The sequence below is a fragment of the Dioscorea cayenensis genome, chromosome 14, assembly GCF_009730915.1.
Source record: "Dioscorea cayenensis subsp. rotundata cultivar TDr96_F1 chromosome 14, TDr96_F1_v2_PseudoChromosome.rev07_lg8_w22 25.fasta, whole genome shotgun sequence".
NCBI lineage: Eukaryota > Viridiplantae > Streptophyta > Magnoliopsida > Dioscoreales > Dioscoreaceae > Dioscorea > Dioscorea cayenensis.
The window spans coordinates 10,638,789-10,658,309 of record NC_052484.1 but is presented as its reverse complement, the minus strand read 5'-3'; the positions used below and the strand labels follow the sequence as shown (position 1 = coordinate 10,658,309).

At 35.3% G+C, this 19,521-nt stretch overlaps 1 long non-coding RNA gene across 1 annotated transcript; it reads left to right on the top strand.

The window, feature by feature from the left end:
- Nucleotides 1-1,315: 1,315 nt before the first annotated feature.
- On the top strand, nt 1,316-7,087 carry LOC120276388. Its single transcript, XR_005541230.1, has 3 exons — nt 1,316-1,510; nt 2,819-2,875; nt 6,939-7,087. It is a non-coding gene; the product is annotated as an uncharacterized LOC120276388 (long non-coding RNA).
- The last annotated feature ends 12,434 nt before the right edge of the window (nt 7,088-19,521 follow it).

Sequence of the window (19,521 nt, the reverse complement as noted above, 5' to 3'; positions counted from 1 at the left end):
TACTTGAAATTACCTTTAAAAAATAGAAAAGAACCCTTTAATAAAGGATGTTGTTATAAAGCAGAAATAAAGATTTTGATCCTCAAGTAGTGCTAAAGAGTTTGGTTAATCCTAATTGTTCTCTACCAATAATACAATAGTTTGTAACAAAATTTATACAAGACAATGTTACATTCCCGTGCAAAGTGACATGGAAGGATAGACATGTGGATGAGTCACAAGGAAGACAAGTGGACATGGTTGGTAATTACTCAAGAATGGGCCGTAAATACAAGACAAGGTAGCAGGGTGAATTGGGAATACACTTGGACGAATAACTCTCAAGAGGGTGAGCGGAGTATTCCAGAAGTAATGAGGCCTGGCTGGAGTTAATTAGGAGATAAAGCTTGTCTCAGAACTCGGAGATTATCTCTCCTAGTATTTCATTACTAATAATTCGTGAGATCTATTGATTAATATCATAGTAGCTGAAGTGCTTAAATGTTTTAATGAAAATTTTCCATAAGAGATCTAGATTTGTTATTCTTGGCTTCATTAGAGATTTAGATCTGTTGCATTTGGTGCTTTTTTTTTTCTCTTTTTGAAAAATGACAGAATCCACTATGCTCAAGGATCTATCTGCCAAGATGGACACCATGTTTGTAGTCATGTTTTTTTTTTGAGAAGAGGAACGGGGTGAACCCACTAGAGACCCCAGGGACGTGCACAAGCCTCGGTGGAACAAGTGGAGACGGGGCTGCGCTCACGTGGGCACTGAAACCACCCTACACAACCACTATTCACAACTCCCAGAAATGTGCCCTCAGCCAAGAATCGAATTCTCACCACTCGGTGAGAGCTCTATCAGCGACCCGTGTACCAATAGACCCGAAGGTCTCTTGTATGTATGTATGTTTGTTTGTAGTCATGTTGCGAAGGGATAGATACATGAAGTACAACATAGGGCAAAAAAACATAATAATAAATAAAAATAAAAATAAAGTAAAAACAAAAAAAGCAAAAAAATAAAAAAAAACAATTAAATCACTCGAGGATCAATAGACTCAGGGATCTTCAACTCCTAGTAATCCTGTCTCTCAACATACTTCTGTTTCACATTATTTTGAAGATCAAAGCTCAAGGTTACATGCCCAAATAAGCACTACACCATTTTTAATTTTTAGAAGCACATGTTTAGGGGAGTTTTTAAAAAATTGCCTCAATAATCATGTAATTTTTTTTATATACTAACCTATGTAGCCAGTTTAACAAAACCCCTTTACTTTTTAAATTAAAAAAAGAGAAAATTAATCACTCACACACACACACTCACACTCACACTCTATCTCTCTCTCTCTCAGGCACTTACTAGTTCACACACGCTCTCCCCTTTCCCCTCTTCGATCCATTTCCATTCCCTTCTTTGCCATTGAAGAGGCATTCAGATGATTCTCTTCCATCCTGACCCACCTTTCCTCCGAGCATGACAAACCAGGTGCCCCCATCACAGCCGTTTCTCGCTTCTAGAGAGGTACTTATTGTTGGGGGTTTGACTTGAAATGCAATATTACTGTAGCACAGTTACTGTTCACATGCGACCGGTATGCGAGCGCACACTTGCCCGTGAAGTTCACTGGCAAAACTATGCGGTTGGTATGCGGGCGCACGGTTGCTGTGAGGTTTTCTGTCTATCGATACTGTAGCAATTTACTGTAGAACGGACAATGTAGTACCGTTACTGTAGCAAAACACTGTTTACTTACGGGGTTCATGCGCCCGCATACACCCCGTGAAACTCACTGGCGATCTTGTGCGGCCCGTATGCAGCCCGCATAAAAACCTTCAATGTCTTCCTTGAGGCTTCAATATTCCTCCCAAGGGTTCTACAAGGCTTCAAAACTTCAAAACAACTCATAAAATGCTATCAAACCCCTCATTCATGTTAGAATGAGATGAACAAACAAACAAAAATTCAAGACAACGATTTTTAGCGTTGAAACCCTACAAATCGAGGGAAAAACCACGGGACTCCTTAGAGCCTCTTAAACATGTATCCACTAGGTCAATAAAGAATTACAATGGATCTTCTCTAGTTACTAGAGGTTTACAAGCACAAGGACAAAGACATTCATGAGAGAAGAGTTCTCATTAACAAGCATCATCATCATCATCAAGATGGCTAACAAACAACAAGTAGGGAGAAATAGAAGGATCAAACCTAATCAATAGGTAGTGCTTCTTGCAAGGAGTCTTCTCCCGGAGTTTGAGTGAGATCCGGCGAGGTTTGGCCGTCCGATCTCCTTGCCCTAGCCTTCTCTCCTTCTTCTCCCTCTTTGTCTTCCCTCTCTCACTTCTTCAGGATAATCACACACATCACAAGCATAACCTATTCTCATTACCAAGGAATGAGAAAAATTTCACCTTGTAAAGTTACCTCTTTGCCCTCCATCTTCTCCATTATTGACCTAGCTTCATTTTTTTTTCATCATGGGCTTGGAGCCCAATTATTCATCCACCCAACAAATGGGCTGGATCCCAACACTTATGGATTAATCCCATCTTCCTATTTTGAACCCCAGAATCCCTCCATTTTCCACTTCCAATCCGTTTCCTAAGGTCAACATTCCACCGATTTGGTCTATTTTCATGTTGATTTGATTTCTATATAAGCTTGTGTTGGAATCCCGGTTTTCATTCATTTATTATTATTATTTTTTTTTGGTATCTTTGATGCTAAAACCCTTGAGTTATGGGTGTTTATAGTGTTTAACAAGCTTGACTTCATTGTCTGATGATGTGTTTTGGGACAATGTAAGCATTGGCAATGCTATATCTGCAGATGTTTTAACTGGGACTTCATTTGCTGCGAATCTATAAATCATGGTCATTTGTATAGGTATGATCCCATTGCTTATGTGTTGAATGTAGCTTTTGTTTTTCTTTGCAGCTGTTGTGGTTGGACCAATTGGTAGTTTGTTGCTCATAATTGGGAACATTGGGGTTATACTTGGATTGTTTCTTGGTCATGTTGCTTGAACATTTTATATTATTTAAAGGCTTTTGGTATCTTTGCATCTAGAAATTTTAAAATAAATTAGAAGCAGCATTGATAGGAACTATATTTGATCTAGCACTTTATTTTGTATGAGGGAAAAAGGTTAAAATAGTTCTCTGACTGAATTTACAGGACACTTTGCATGCTATCCATTCGATGAAAAAATTGGTCGCATCAAACTTGTAAGTTCACTTAATATATGAAGATTCATACACTTTTCATATGCCATATCATGAAAAAATAAGTACCTAAACGATCAAAACCAAGCTTATTAAAAAAGCACTAAGAATATAAATTATTAAAAACTTCTTTAATTTCATCAAAGCATTGTAAAGCATGTTTTGATGAACAATAAACATACTTGTTTTTTTTAATGTTGTTAATTTCATTTTTGTCCCCCCACTACTTAGGATATATTCCAAATTATTATAGTTTACAAATCTAGTAATTCATAATTTTTTATTAACCCATCTTGCAAATTTTTTTTCAAAGCACAAAGAACCAATTAAAAGTTTGAATTCAGACTTAAGTGAATTAGTTAAGCTCTACTGATGAAGTATTTAATTTGATGCTCTTCTTGCATATGTATATCACAAGAGCATACACTGATCAATCATCTTTTAAATAAACGTGACATATCCCAATTTTATTAACATAGAGGATAGTGACAAAGTTATTTTAGATCTTATCATAAGAGATTAACAACATAATAAAAAACTGATTATAGACATCAAATTTCCTTTAAATTTTTTCACCTAACGTCAGTCGTTCTATGTTTCCTTGTGCATCATTCTAGTTACCAATGGTAGCAAATATTTATATGGATATCTGTCATATTGCTATGTGAAATGTTGCTCCATCATGAAGAATCTTCTCAGTAAGGATGATACTTGCTATTACATGCTCTATCATGAAGAATCTTCTCTGTACAAGCACATACAACTTCTTTGTTTCATGTCCAAACATTGTGATAAATTAAGATGATCTAATGCATTGCAGTAATGACATACTAAATTTAATATTTCCATATCTTGTTGTATGTATTTGGCAAAATTTTGTTTTGTGTGTTTTGAGCTTTGTTACCATTGATTTTAACTTTTTTTTAATTGTAACAGATAAAGAGACCGGGAACCTTACTCTTTTCTTTGTTCATTTTCTTAGGCTCTGATTTTGTATTAATTTGTCTTATTTGCATAGGTGATAAGAATTATTATCTATTTGCCAAACAAGGCTCTTAGGTTGGTTGTTAGATTTTGTTGCTAAGGAGCTTCAAGTGTAGGTATTCTTCATTCGTTAGTAGGATTTCCTAACCTCTGTAAATGTATCAATTATAGTCAGATTATAGAGGGTGTGCTGGTGAAGTGTAGTCCCTAATCTACTAGCAATCCTAGTAATCTTGTCTGGTCTTGTTTGGATAGATGGACATTTTGTGTGTTCGTTTAGCTAGTCATTTTGATTGTTTGTAGTTACATGGGTTGTGTGTTTTCTATGTCAAGTTCATGTATGATCAAATTTGTTATCCCTTATATTAGCATGTTTTATCTGTTATATAGTTTCTGTATGCTCTTCAAGTCATCATAATTCAAACATCACTTGATGAGTATAAAACTCTAGTTATTGAAATGACATGATACACACACACACATGCAAAATAATTTCATATATATATATATACACTTTGGTTGGGATTGCATAGGGTCCAGTATTTGTGATTTTGATATTTAGCTTGGAATGTGGTTATTTTAGTTAATGATGAATTGGTAGTTCATTTAGCGGCAGTGGTACTAAGAACTGGATCCTTTATTATTTAAATTTTATGATATCTTTCGAGGTGCATGAACCCTATAATTAACTAACAAGATATCTGCTAAAAGTGTTCAAATATTATTGTCAGGATTAATATATAATTCGATTGATGCACGCTTTTGGTTTTTAATAAGCTTTAAGGATATGCTAATCAGTGATACTTTTTGGTTTTTAGTTAAAGGTTCTTGATCTCAAATGCTTCTTAATTATATTATTAGCAAACTATAACTCTATAGTCATCTCATAATAGATAATGTTATTTATAAGCATAACTTGCATGAACTCTACATGCTCATGTTCATGATTTCATTGAAAGTTAATTATATTTGAGCTTGAATAAAATGCATGAACTTTTCTTGACTAAACTACTTATAATAAATATTAGTATATCAATGATAAGGTTTAATTAGCATTATATACATATTATTAATTTCCACTATGTTTTAACCAAGATTGTGCATATGATTTCTTCATATGTTTGTCTTATTTTTCAAAACCTCTAGTTCTACCAACTTATTAGTCAGATCTATAAAGGAACAAGGTCTAATAATATTTTCTTGGTGAAATTGAAACAAAATTGAATTTAGAGCAAGTTTTTGAAAACAATGTATAAATAAACAAAACAACTGTGTGAATGGATAAACATGAATTTAATGAGTCATAAGCCTTCAATACAATGATTAGAGAATAATGAAAAGAAACATTAAAAAATAAAGTATAGTGTTTTAAATAACAAAAAAAATTATGATGATTGTAGAATTAATACTATTGTGGCCAAACAAGATCGGGTTAATGTACAGTGTAAACATTTTTTAAGGTCAATATTAAAATTAGTTTTTAAAGTTAATGTATGGGAACTTGGGTTTTAGTGTTTGTGATTTTGATATTTAGCTTGGAATGTGATTGTTTTAATTAATGCCAAATTTGTAGTTCATTTAGTAGTAGTGGTTTTTGAAATAGTGAACATTATAAGTCATTGGGATCCAGTTTATTGTTTGACTATCAATGTGTGTGTGTGTGTATGTGTGTTTAAAATTGATTTACAAATTTTAAATGGCAAACATTATTTCTTGGGCTGCATTGCATCAAATTTAACTGAGAAACACATTTGCAAATTGTTTTATTTGATGGATGGATTTTATGAAACAAATACTTGCAGTAACCTTTGGCATCATATTTCATTAATACGAGGTTGAATCTACATCCATTGTTTGTTTAAGTTGCATATTTCCATTACAGGATTGCATGTGCTATGCTCCTCCAGACTTTTTATTCTTTATATATAATTTCTGGATTTATTTTATTTTTCAAGGGTAGCTTATGTTCCATCATTAATCCTTGTAATGTGGAGAGCAGATATGTTTTTAAAGAATTTACATAGGTGTCTGTTGTGGTGACTTGTAGTTTTTACCTGCTTATGAAGCTATTACAAATCAAAATTGTTTAGGCTGTAGAGAAATCATGGTTTCTCAAAGAAGATATACCCTTGCAAAAATTAAAAGAATACTTTGACACATCATTAAGAGACACAATGCATCCCACATGCTTATTGATATACAAAAAAAATTCAATTCAACTAAATTTGTAAGAAATAAATTTATCCAATTTAGGCATGCATCTCAATATTCAAGTTACTTATTTTGACACCATCTTATATAGCAAAAAAGTTACAAGTGAGAGAATGAACAATAGTACACATTGATCACTCAACTGTTTAGTAAATAATAATATGATAGATATGCTTTTCTTGTATGCCATCAAAGATCGCAGAGAACTTTGACAAATTATTGTTTGCAGCATGTCATATTTTTTTACTTTAGAAACACATGAGGAATGCAAAAAAATATCTGTCAATGTGTTCTATACACAAAATACGTAAGACTTTGCATATTAAGAATTTCATATCTCAATATTTGATAGTTTTTTAAGTATTTAAATGCTTCTTATGAGCATATTATCTATTCTTCTCACTTCTAGAAAAAAAAATATTTAAAACTTTGCATGCTATGAATTTTATATTGTATCATTTAATACTTATTTATTTGACTCTAATTACAATTATAGTTTTTTATTTAACAATGTTTATTTACTTTTGTAGGAGTACTCATAGTCAAGGATATATGAGGCTACAAGACACTCTATATTTTGTATAACTATGCAAAAAAAGAAAAAAATATATATTGTAATAGATGTAGATAAAATGCTGTGATATCTTTTACTTTGTGCAATTAAGCAAAATACATTGTACTTGAGCCGTTAATGACTTTTCAAAAAAATTCAATGAAACTGAATTCAGGAAACTTATGATTGTGTTGCAAGGTTTGTCATTTAGATTTGTGGTTCAAAAGATTTTGTTTATAATTATTACAGAAATATATTATATTCAAGTTTTAGGGGCGGTTATAATTGCTTCTACAAGTAAAAATATTTAGTTTTTGAGGTGGTTATAATCGCCTCTAAAAATTATAATGAGGATTTAAAAAAATATTAGTTTTTGAGGCGGTTATAAATGCCTCTAAAGCTAAAGTTAGGTTTTTAAAAATATTAGTATTTGAGGCGGTTATAACTGTCTGTAAAAGTATGAATATTAGTTTAAAAATTATTAGCTTTAGAGGCGGTTATAATTATCTCTACTATATAACTAAACCACCTCTAAAAGTATGAAAAGGAGTTTAAAATTATTAGCTTTAGTGGCGGTTATAATTGCCTCTACCATATACAATTTTAGAGGTAGTTATAACCGCCTCTAAAACTAATTATTACAACGGCTTCCATAATGAATGCTTACCCCAATGGTTGATATAAATTGGCTCTAATGTGTAGAGCTAGATTTATACGAGGTGGTTTAGAGGAGGGTTAAAAAACCATTGCTAAAGCTATGGAGGCAGTTAAAACCGCCTCTATAGGGTTTGAAGACCATCTCTAAAACCTTTTTTAGTGTAGTAAAGGTTTGCCAAACTAGAATTTCTTCATTTCGATGGCATGGATGCCTTAAATTGGATCTTTAAAGCAGACTAATATTTTGAATATTATGAAATCTATGACCCTTATTGTCTTCAAATTGTTGCAATTCATATGGAGGATCCATTGGTTCCTTAGTTTGAGATGCTACAAAAATCAGGAAACCTTACATCATGGTCTGTCTTAGTTTTAGATAGTTATATGAATTTTTTTAAATATTGAGGATTAGAATGGTTTTTAATTACTGTTTACGCAAATAAACTGGTAACAGACTCAGAGAAGTGATAGTAGAGTGTGGAGTGAAAGTGGAAAATTTTATGAATATCGCATATAAATTCGAAATATATACACTAGAATAATATGGAAAAGAATTGATAATAATTAGAGAAAATTACATTTACCAAGGAAGCATGTCCATATATAATATCATACAACAATTGAAAGAAAAATTGAAGAAAAATTATTAGAAATAGTAGAATAAAACTATCCATTCTATTGGAAAGAAGATAGTTTAAACATAAATGTATAAATACTCTAAAAGATGAAATTAAAATAAAAAAGATAGAGTGGATAGATCAAGTTTGAGAAGATGTTGTTTATAAGGAAGAATAGGCTTGGACAATAAAATATGATAACCAATATTGTTTAACAAAAAGAATATAGAAGCTACAATTAATTAATGAATGAAGAATAATAGAATCATGTTATTGTTAAAACAAGGGATACATAGCAAAATATAAAAAAAAAAAAATTCACAAAATGAAACATTGATACATATACAACAACAATTAAAAATCTTCCATGAAACAATAGAGTATTATGGAAATAATATCAGAATAATTGATTGACCTTCATCTCCATTATTTAATAAATGTATTTTTTCATCTATTAGTCTAAAAGCCTTTAATATATAATTGGATAGTCAACAAATAACAATTAGAAAATAAACGTTGAGAAGCAGATAAAAAGGATTCAAAAGAGTTAGAGAAAGAAATTATTGCATTGACACAAAAGATAAATCTCAAAAATGAATACAACTATTTCCACAGAGAGTCAAGAATTTAGTTTTGGTCTCATTAACTAAAGGCATTACTTCCAGAGAGAATATACCGATGATTCAGATAACACATTAGAAGGAAGAATAACATTCTTACTATCAAAATTAGAGGAGTGTTGCCTAGAATCTATTAGTACAAGAAAAACAATGAAATTAATGAAATGAGGATTATGTTGTAAAGAAATATTTCAACAATATCATATAAGGTAGAGATAATACAAAAAAGATAAAAGATATAAAATTAAAAGAAAATAAAAACAAAAGAGTGTAAAGAAAAATCTTAGCAATGTGGTTTATCCACCTTTCTAAAAAAACAAAAAAAAAAATCTTAGCAATGAACCATTATATAAAAGAAAATTCATATTATGCAAATAAATTTGCAAAAAGAAAAATAATATTAAGCAATTTAATATTCATTAATTAGAAGGAGTGGAAAATATAGAAGAAGAAAATGGCATTCAATTAATATATTATTTAACCGAAATCAATCCCAAATTTGATTAGAATCTAATGGAATTGATTGAAACTAATCAAGAAAATTTTGTAAAGAACCATTTTGAAAACCAAGGAATATTTCTTCAAGATGTAGTAATTAGTAGAACACTATATCAAAAATAACTTACAATTTATTTTCTTTAAAACAAGATAAAGGATTTGAAACAAGTATTTTAGATAAATCAGAAAAGAAAACATATACACTATTACCCAAAAAAGGTGGGAGAAATACCCATGAATATGAGACTAACATCAAACATGAATACAAATTTACAATACCATTAATTACAAAAAGAGACTTAGAAATGAAATTAGAACAAACGACAGAAGAAGATAGGCATAAAATATGACATTTATTTGTAAAAGCTTGTTCATATAGTCTTTTTCATAAGCCACATTAGATTTAAGTTTTAATAGAAATATAATTCTATTCAGTTAAGGCTTCCAGCTTGACAAAAGGTGCAACTCTTTTATTTTCCATGAATGAACACCTGCTTCATTAGATGAATAATAAAAATATTTGTCCTTGCATAGATTTGAGATTATTCCAAGGACTACTCATACTTCAAGCCATGCATGTGCCTTTCTGGATCCTATCTTAATTATTTATTGAGTGAGATTCATGCCATGTGTCATCTCTCTTCATATCACGCAAAATCTTGCTTGTTAGAGAAAACAGAGATTGAAGAAGAATTTAGTGGATTTTGAGGCGTGCAGGAACTCTGTCTTTTAGGAATTTATCGCTCTCAGGTCTGCACCAGCTTTTGCAACAATTCCCTCAGGATACAACAAAATTCCAAGATCAAACTTTGCAGAAAAGTAATGATCTTCTGTGAGAACTTTTCTATATTTAAAGAAGGTGAATAGGAGTGAACAACGGTTGGATTTGTCTGTTAGAGAAAACGACTGGCATCTCTTAGTTAAAAAAAAATAATAATAAATTCTAATTCAACCCAAGATGCCCCAAGTGCCCAAGTGCCCATTCATAGATTAAATAAATATATATATAATTATAATAATAAATATATATAAATATATGTGAAAATTGCCAAAAAAAACCCCTAAGTTTACAATATTGCCTAAAACACCCCATTAATTTTGCAATCCCTTAAAACCCCTTCTTTTTAAACTCTATGTTTTTCAAACCCCCAAAGCATATAACGGTGGACAACGGAGTAATTTTTAAATTTTATGGATGAAAATGCCCTTGCATGGAGAGTCGTAGCTGCAGCCATTTCGGCGGTTTGAGAGAAAGTGGGGGGTTTTCCGTAGAGTAACCCCAAGAGACGAATTTACTAGAGCCGTATACTTGTTTTTTCTCAACTCGCGTTTTCAGCTTTTCTCTTTCCGAAGTTGTCTCTACCGGCACATCCTCTGTAATTTCAGTTTTTCTCTTTCCACCGGTATCTCGAAGGAGAAGTCTCTCGCAAGTATTTGGCATTTCATCAGATTGCAATCTAAGGTATTGATTATGGGTTTATGTTAACTATTCTGTTACAAAGAAAGATTTTTCGGTTTTGTTTTGTGGTTATGTTTTTATTGGAAGATATTGAAGTCTGCAGGGGGATTTCTTGGCTGGGGTTTTGTTAGTCTGCAAGGGGATTTCGATTGTTATGATTTGTGTAGTATTTATAATGTACGTTTCCCCTTTCATTTGATATGGTTGCAATTTTACAAATAAGGTCTACGTTTAATAAATGAGAGGTTACCGTTTAAATATTGTTGTCTCTGTTTAAGTATTGTTGTCTCTGTTTAAGAAACTAGGTCTCTGTTTAACAAGTGATATCTCTGTTTAAGGATTGAGAGGTTACCGTTTAAAACCTTATATTTCCGCTTAAACATTTGTGAATACTGCTTGTTGAATGTGTTGTTATTGTCGCAGGCTTGTGATTATGGCGGTCAACCTAGTTAATGGGCGATGCTATTTGACACCGGTAGTGGAGACCTTGGCTGAATTAAAAGATCACATGACCCCTCGACACTGGGAGATCATACGAAGGACACCGTTTGTAGCATTCACTGAGCTGGAAGCTATATTCCAAGAGAGGGTCCTTCTTAATTCTCTATTGCAAAGGTACGATGGCCACACCAATAAATTTAGGATCGGGCCTGCTGAGTTTCAGGCCTCAAGATGTGGCCCTCATTCTTGGTCTGCGTTGCGATGGCGACGCAGTCGTGTTTCAGAAGAAGAAAACCCGCTCAGCAGTCGAAGGGATGTATTTATCAAAAATCTACGAGAGACACAGAGACTCCATCAAGAGCACTCTTGTGCAACTTGTTCGACAGAGGGGAGAAGAAGAAAATTTTGTCAAACTCCTAATGGTGTACCTCATGGGTACAGTCCTCTTCCCAAATACATCATGCTCGCTTCCGAACTAAATCGTTGATTAAGTCGATGATCTACCCGCCATGGGGCGATACGCATGGGCGCAGGCGACGCACAAGTTTCTTATAGAGGACATTCCACAAGCAGCCACTTGAGTGCAAGATAGATGCGCGGGGAAGAAGACCAACACAGGTTATATTAAGGGTTGCTCGGTCGCGCTTAACATCTGATTTTATAAGCTGACCGGAACCGGAAAGAAAGTCCGTTTCGGCAAGATCCCAAGGATGATGTGCTACGGTGAAAGTACTTACCGAAAGCAAGCGACGATAGAAACCAGCTTGTCATCGCTCGAAGGAAAAGAGGTAATAAATCATGAACAATGTTTAACAGAAGTCTTTAATGTTTAAACATATTATTTAGCATTTAACTTTATTATTTATAGTTTAAAATTTATTCATAAAAGTTTAAAAATTTTGTTCTCCGTTTAAATATATTCTATAATGTTTAAATATATAAATACTCTGTTTAAATATAGTTTTTATTGTTTAAACTGAATGATTTCGCTGAAATTGTTTGGTTTACATATGTTAGTTTCCTGAGCTGGTTCCGGCGAATGCTGAAGAAATTATATTTGTTCGGGCCAACTGACGGATGGATGCTATTGCTCCGGAACCACTTGCTCGAAGGCAAGATGAAAGGGCATCCTCTATCGTGCGCGCTCGACGCCGTTCTCCTACTTCCAGCCCACCACGCGCACGCATTCCTCGACGCCGGAGAAGCCCTCCCTATCCAGCCAAATTGCAACAACCCCCCTGACCACGACAACGACAGTCCCCCCGATTGAAGCAGCCTCCCGACCATGGCAGCCCCACCGACAGCACTAGGCGAAGATGTCACTGCAACTCTTATGCAGGCGTGCCAGATATTAATGACCGAGTTTCCTCGGCTTGTCACTCCGGTTGAGGCACTGGAAGGACGTTCACAATCGACTGTGCCATCCCTCCAAAGAAATGAAGTACCCAGGACGAACGAGGCGTTAGAATTTGACGACGACGACATCATCGGGGTGGCTATTCCAAGATGACCACATTCGAAGAGACTTGAGAAAAAGAGGAGAACAATACTGTCTCTGTCTCCACCGCCGGCTGACGATGAAACAATAGCAACACCATCAGCGGCTGATGCTGTTACTGAGTCTGTCATCGTTGATGACATGACCGTGACGGTGGAGGAGATCGTAGATGATGTTGTCGTTGCCACGATTAAGATCGTTTACTCTCTTGTTAACGAAATCCCCAGGTGGAACCGACGGCTGAGAGTACGGCATCAAAGATGGGCACAATTCCTGAAGAACAAGAACAAGCTAAGGGTGTGTCTCCCGTTGATGTTGCCGTGGCCACGATTAAGAAGATCGTTGAATCTGTTGCCGTGGCCGACAGTACCACATCGAAGCAAGACACAATCCCACAACAACAAGAAGCATGTAAGGATATGTCTGCGGTTAATGCTGTCGTTGTCCCCTTATCGAAGCCAGACACAATCCCACAACAACAAGAACCATATAAGGATATGTCTGCGGTTGATGCTGTCGTTGTCCCCGCATCGAAGGAAGATGCTGTTGGTGCTGAACACCGTCAAGGCTCAAGAACAGTGCTGCATGATGACCCCGACCAAGCAACGAGAGATATGATCAAGGCTAATAAAAAAATAGATGAGACAACTCGAAAAGTCTTTGTTTCGAAGAAGAAAAAATGGGTTGGCCAATCGCGTCTTAACAAATACGAGCAGGAGTTGATAAGGATCTTCCTCAACTGCCCTATGGACAGGTAAGTTTAAAGCTTTTATGTTAGTTTTTAAATGTTTATATATTATCACTTAATTTATCTATTTAACGTTTAATTATTTATAATATCATTTGAAAATTGTCTATATCATTTAAATAGTTACAATATGGTCTAATTATATTTGTTATTGTTTAACCTCAGCACTGTCATGTGAAAGAATGACACTGTCAGCACCACACAGGACAAACTATACACTCTGCTTGAGGGGAAGGAGACGGTCACAGACGATGTGATGGACGCTTTCATATGCATAATACAAAAGTCGCTGAGCAAAGTGTCATATCCTTACAAGAAGCTTGCCTCCATCACACGACCGCTGGCGCTGTTTATGTCAAAGTAGGACGACGCACATGAAACCACTATGGCTATGATTGGAGATGCCGTGCGCAACTTGCATGAAGTTAAAATTGTCATCCTCCCGATAATCATGAATGGCCACTTCCATGTCGTCGTCCTTGACAATAATCAACAAGAATACAGGCATTATTCTTCATGCCAAAGCGCGGGGTACGATAAAGACACGTTGGACATGGTAAGTTCTTTAATAAATTATGTTCTATTAATAGTATTTGGTATTTAATCGATATTCTAATCTCAACTTGTATATCCTCGACAGCGGAATCGATTCGACATTTGTGTCGATATGGAGTTCGGCGAGTCGGCGACCTCAAAGTACCCACTAGTTCACGACATGGAAACCCCATGACAAAAACAAGGAAGTGTCGATTGCGTCGTCTATGTCATGGGGTTTATCGAGCAATTACTCGCCGATGAGAAGCTATGGCTACCGCAGACAGACGTCCCTTATCTGAGATTAAAGTATATTTCCCGCATACTTAAGGATGGGAGGTCAGCCGGCGTCCATGAAAAAAGGGGGTCATCGCAAGCGGGTTGATAGAATTCCTAGTTTTTTGTTTGCTTTCAAATGTAAACCAGGTCAAATGCAATTCATTGTTTTTGTTTTCGAAGAACATGACAAATTTTCTCAATGTAAATTTTGTTTGTTTCAATTGTAAAGTAGGTTAAATTCAATTCAGTTTCATTTCATTGTTTAACTTACAGTGTCATTGTTTACCTTTCAGTTTCATTGTTTAAATTTACCAATCATCGTTTAAATATCAGTGTTAAATATTTAAAATTACAGTTTCTCTATTTAAAATGACACTGTCTCTGTTTAAATAAATGCGTTCAATGTAAAGAATAAGAGTTTATCTGTTTAAATATGAAAAGTTGGCACTCAATTCAGTTTGTTTCTCTTTAGAAATCAACTTATTTACAATGTCTAGTCGGCGACAGTTTCATTGCAAGATCTATGATTATGACCGGATCTGTGGCAGCGGCTGCAATGTAACTCGTGAACATCAAACTCTTGTAACTCGAACCTCTTTCGTCTAGGACGTCCAGGCTGCCTTCTCGTTATAGGCGGTCGCAAACGAAGCTCACGATTTCCGTCTGAAGGCTTGTCATCGTCGGGTATGGGGAATATAGCTTCCTTATACGGTAGTTTATAATTGTCGACGGTGAAGTAGCCGCTAATAAATCGATGAACATTGGTGCCTGTTTGCATTATTACAGCGCAAGCGTGTTTGCAAGGGATACCATAAACTTGCCACCTTCGACATGAATAAGTTCTGATGGCAAGATCTACAGAGTTACTGCACTGGTCAATCACTTTGTAACGATCATCGACACAACGACCAACACGAAGATTTTGGCTATCCTCGACAATTATCTCTACCTTCGAATGTATGTCTGGGCATAAGTAGGTCTCCCATTTGTTCGCTTGCTCACGGCGGTTACATAACATGCGCATCAACTTGAACCTGTCAAACAAGGTTAAACAAAGACAGTGATGGTTAAATAATTGGTAAACTATTTTAAATAGTAGGATAAATATTTAAATGATGAAAATAATATTTAAAGTCAGACAATAATATTTAAACAATTATGAAACATTTTAAAGGATAACACCAAATGTTAAGTGTAAATCAACATTCGAAGACCTTATGGAGTCGACCATTTTCGTCACAGGTAAATGGAGAGCTTCTTTGATCCAAGCATTGAACGACTCCGTGACATTTGAATACATCTCACCCCAATAATTACCTCTGAATAAATAATTTGACCAATGTGCCATATCCGATTTATTAATCAACCAGTGATGGGCTTCGGGTGATGTGGCATGCAGTTCATTCACGGCATCATCGAATCCTTTAGCCGTAGATGCCCACGCAATGCGAAAGCATATAGACCAGCACTCCTCCATCAATGCCTTCCCAAGTCTGACGTTGGCTTTCATAAAATTGGCCTCAAAATGTCGAAGACAATATGCATGTGGCAAAGAAGGGAAGACTCTCGCAATTGCGTTCAGAAGGCCCTTGAACCTGTCCGACACAAAGGTAATTATCTCATGATAATCTCCTTCATCGTATAAAAGCATCGCCTAACTTGAATATGAACCAAGTCCAATTGGCATCGGTCTCGTTGTCGACAATACCGTAGGCGACATGGAAAAAACCATTGTTTCCATCTTTCCCTGTGGCACCCAGTAGAGTACTCCGATACTTTCCAAGGAGGTGGGTACCATCGAGAAACAGCAGCGGCTTGCAAGCCCTCTTGAATCCCACAATACATGCGCTGAAAGAAAAGAATGCACGTTTAAAACGATCACTGTCTTTTTCCATGATCGCAATGCTGCCGGGGTTTGTCTCAGCCACCTTATCCACGTACCAAAGCAACAAATCGTAGCTGGAGATGTCACTGCCGTCGAGGACCACCCGGGCATGCTCTTTTCCCAACCAAGCCTGCTTATATGGTATGTGGACACCATGTTCCCGCAACATGTCCATCTGAATGTCCATGGCCTTGTACAAGGGCAAGTCCTTGAGCTTCTGAATCACTCGTGCGCTTACCCATTTTTTGGACGCTTTCGGATGTGACGCCGAACCTATTCCACCACCGTAAGTGTGTGATGGGTTGATTGTCTTTATTTTGAAAGTATTTTTATTATACTCTTTTGATGAATGAAGGCGCCAATGACAACCATCGGTAGCGCATTCCATAGTCACCCGATGTTTTTCGTTCTTTATGAATTTGAAGTCAAAATTCTGTTTGATTGCAAAATTTCGAAGTACATCCCTGAAATGTTCAACACCATCAAAATGTTGTCCGATATCCAACGACAACACTTCAGAATAATCTGACGAGGAAGGAAAACATCCCACACTGTCAGGGTCACTATGGGGTTGAACGGGAGCGCTTGCAGAATCTGAATTCCTGCCAACACTTCAATTAAATGAAAAGATCAATATTTTAAGCAGAGAATAAACTGTTTAAGTGATAAATTAAAAATTTAAACATAAAATTAAATACTTAAATAGTGAATAATTAACTTAAATGACTAATACAAGATTTTAACCAATGACTGACATACTTAAACAATAATGAACCTATACAACTGGATCAAATAAAAGAGAAGGAACTTACAACGAGAAAAACTCGTTTTCAGTAGGATTCGACAATGGCATATTGTTTGTCTTGACAACATGATCAACTACAGCGCATTTGAAGATAGAGTGCACGTGACACATCCGCTGGAAGTCAACATCGTTTTCTATTGGACAAACAGTTTTATATCCAGCGGGTGTGATAAACTTCACCCTGACAAGGGAAACTTTGAGACCCCATCGCTCACATATCTCAGCTAACACCAACTCCCAAGAAGTCTGAGCCGTGAACATTAGCACTCATCCCTCCCCGTTGTATCTAGCAATATCACAAAAACTCTCCATAATATATCGGCCGAAAACCAAATCGTACAAACCAAATGAAGAGAAGAAGAACAAAAAGAAGAAGAAGAAGATGTAAAGAACAAACAACAATCAGAAAGGCAAACAAAAAAGTGCACAGTTGTATGCATAAAGGTTACACATGATGTGATTGGGCGGTATTTTTCCCTCCATCCCAAGGGCAAAAAAGGAAATAACTAGTGTTGACCCACTTGAACTGACCGACAAGGGGTAATCCCTAGAGACAAATATTATTGGATCCATTATACTTTTTCCCTCTTCTTTCCATATCTTCATCTTTTCTTTTCGGCCGGGCATCCTTGTCTGGAAGTTGGCCTCTGCTTTCAACCATTGTCGTGAGGCCATATTGTCATCGCTAGAAGGAAAGTTCTCACCTTATCATGAGTCTCTATTTAAACGTCAAGCTTTTTATGTTTAAACCATTACATATAGTGTTTAAACTAGCGGTTAACTGTTTAAATAATTTCTATATCGTTTAAAAAAAATATGTAAACCGTTTAAATATAGTGATTTAACTGTTTTAAAATATATGTTATTGTTTAAATTAAATGTTTTCACTGACATCGCGTTAAAGATGGATATTTTTCCAAAACCTACGATATTTTTCAAAAACCTCCTGGGTACAATCCTCTTCCCAAACACGTCATGCTCGGATCCGAACTGGAGAGTGGACTATGTCGATGAGTTACCTACCCTGGGACGATATGCATTGCCGGTATATAGTGTTTAAATTATCATGTCACTGTTTAAACATGTATTTGCTTAAACACCGTTGTCACTGTTTAAAGAGTAAATCGATTTTGTTTAACATTTTGTTTTGTTTACAATGCTGTTTTTTGTTTCTCAAATTGTTTTTACTATGTCTCTGTTTAAATATCACAAGTTATCACAAGTTGACACTCAAATAAGTTTGTTTGATTTAAAATATTTAAACATTTACAATGGCCTCTGATTAAATATCAGAAGTTCACACTCAAATAAGTTTGTTTCATTTAAAATAAAACATTTACAACGTATTCTCGGACCTCGGACACTCGCGAGTCAACCCTCATTCGTCTATTAAGATTTTGGTTTGACTCACCAAGTATCTATACCTTCGAATGCTATCGGTGGTTGCATAACATGTGCATCAACTTAAACTTGCACAATGTAGAACACAATATGTTAAAAAAGGTTAAGAAAACACATTGATAAAAATGTCTATTAATCAATGTGTCATGAACTGACTTAAGCAAAGATCCTGAGAGTTAAACACAGAAAATAATATTTGTACACTGACGAAAAGTTTTTAAAGGGTGAGAACAATTCTCAAGTGATAAATATCAACTCCGTCTTAAAGGATGTTTCATGATCTTCCTCCTTTGGTGAATCCTCCGCAATCAAGAAATAAGTGAAAACTTTCTTTTCTTGCCCAAGTCAAAATGCCCGCTTAATTGCTTTCCCGTCATCCACCACTGGAGAATCCTCCGCATTCAGGCAATTATGCGGGAATTTTGACTTGGCCAAGGAAAGATAGTTTAACTTGTTGCGTGATTACGGCTGATTGATTCTCAAGATGAGGAGGATCATGAGACATCCTTCAAGATAGAGATGATCTTCAAATTTTAGTCTAACTCCAGCGAATATCATAGACAAGAAGCAGAGGAGGAGGACGACGACGAGGAGGAGGAGGGGTTGTCCAGGGGAAGGGTTCTTCCTTCTCATTTATGGTGTGAAGTCCATAAGCCGGTTGAAGCTTCAGATCCAAGAAAAAAAGGAAAACGCACGGTGGACCGAGCTTGACTGATCACGACGAACGGGTCTTCCAATATTTATGTTAAAATTTAGAAAATTTAATGCCATCATTAATTCTTCTGCACGGGATACCATAAACTTGCCATCTGCCACATGCCAACACTTCAGTTCAAACAAAAAAGATCAATAGTTTACGTAGAGACTTAAAGAGTTTACACGTTAGGTCAATATTTAAATGTTAATATGAATAGTTAAACAGATAAAGACAAATTTAAATGGAGGCGACAATTCTTAAACTAATATGTAATATATTTAAACATAGAATAGCAAAGTTAAATAGTATTTAACATATACAACTAGATAAACATAAATGAGAAGAACTTTACAATGAAATGAACTCATTTTCAGTAGGATTCAACAATGGCACATCGTCTGTCTCGACAACAAGATCGACT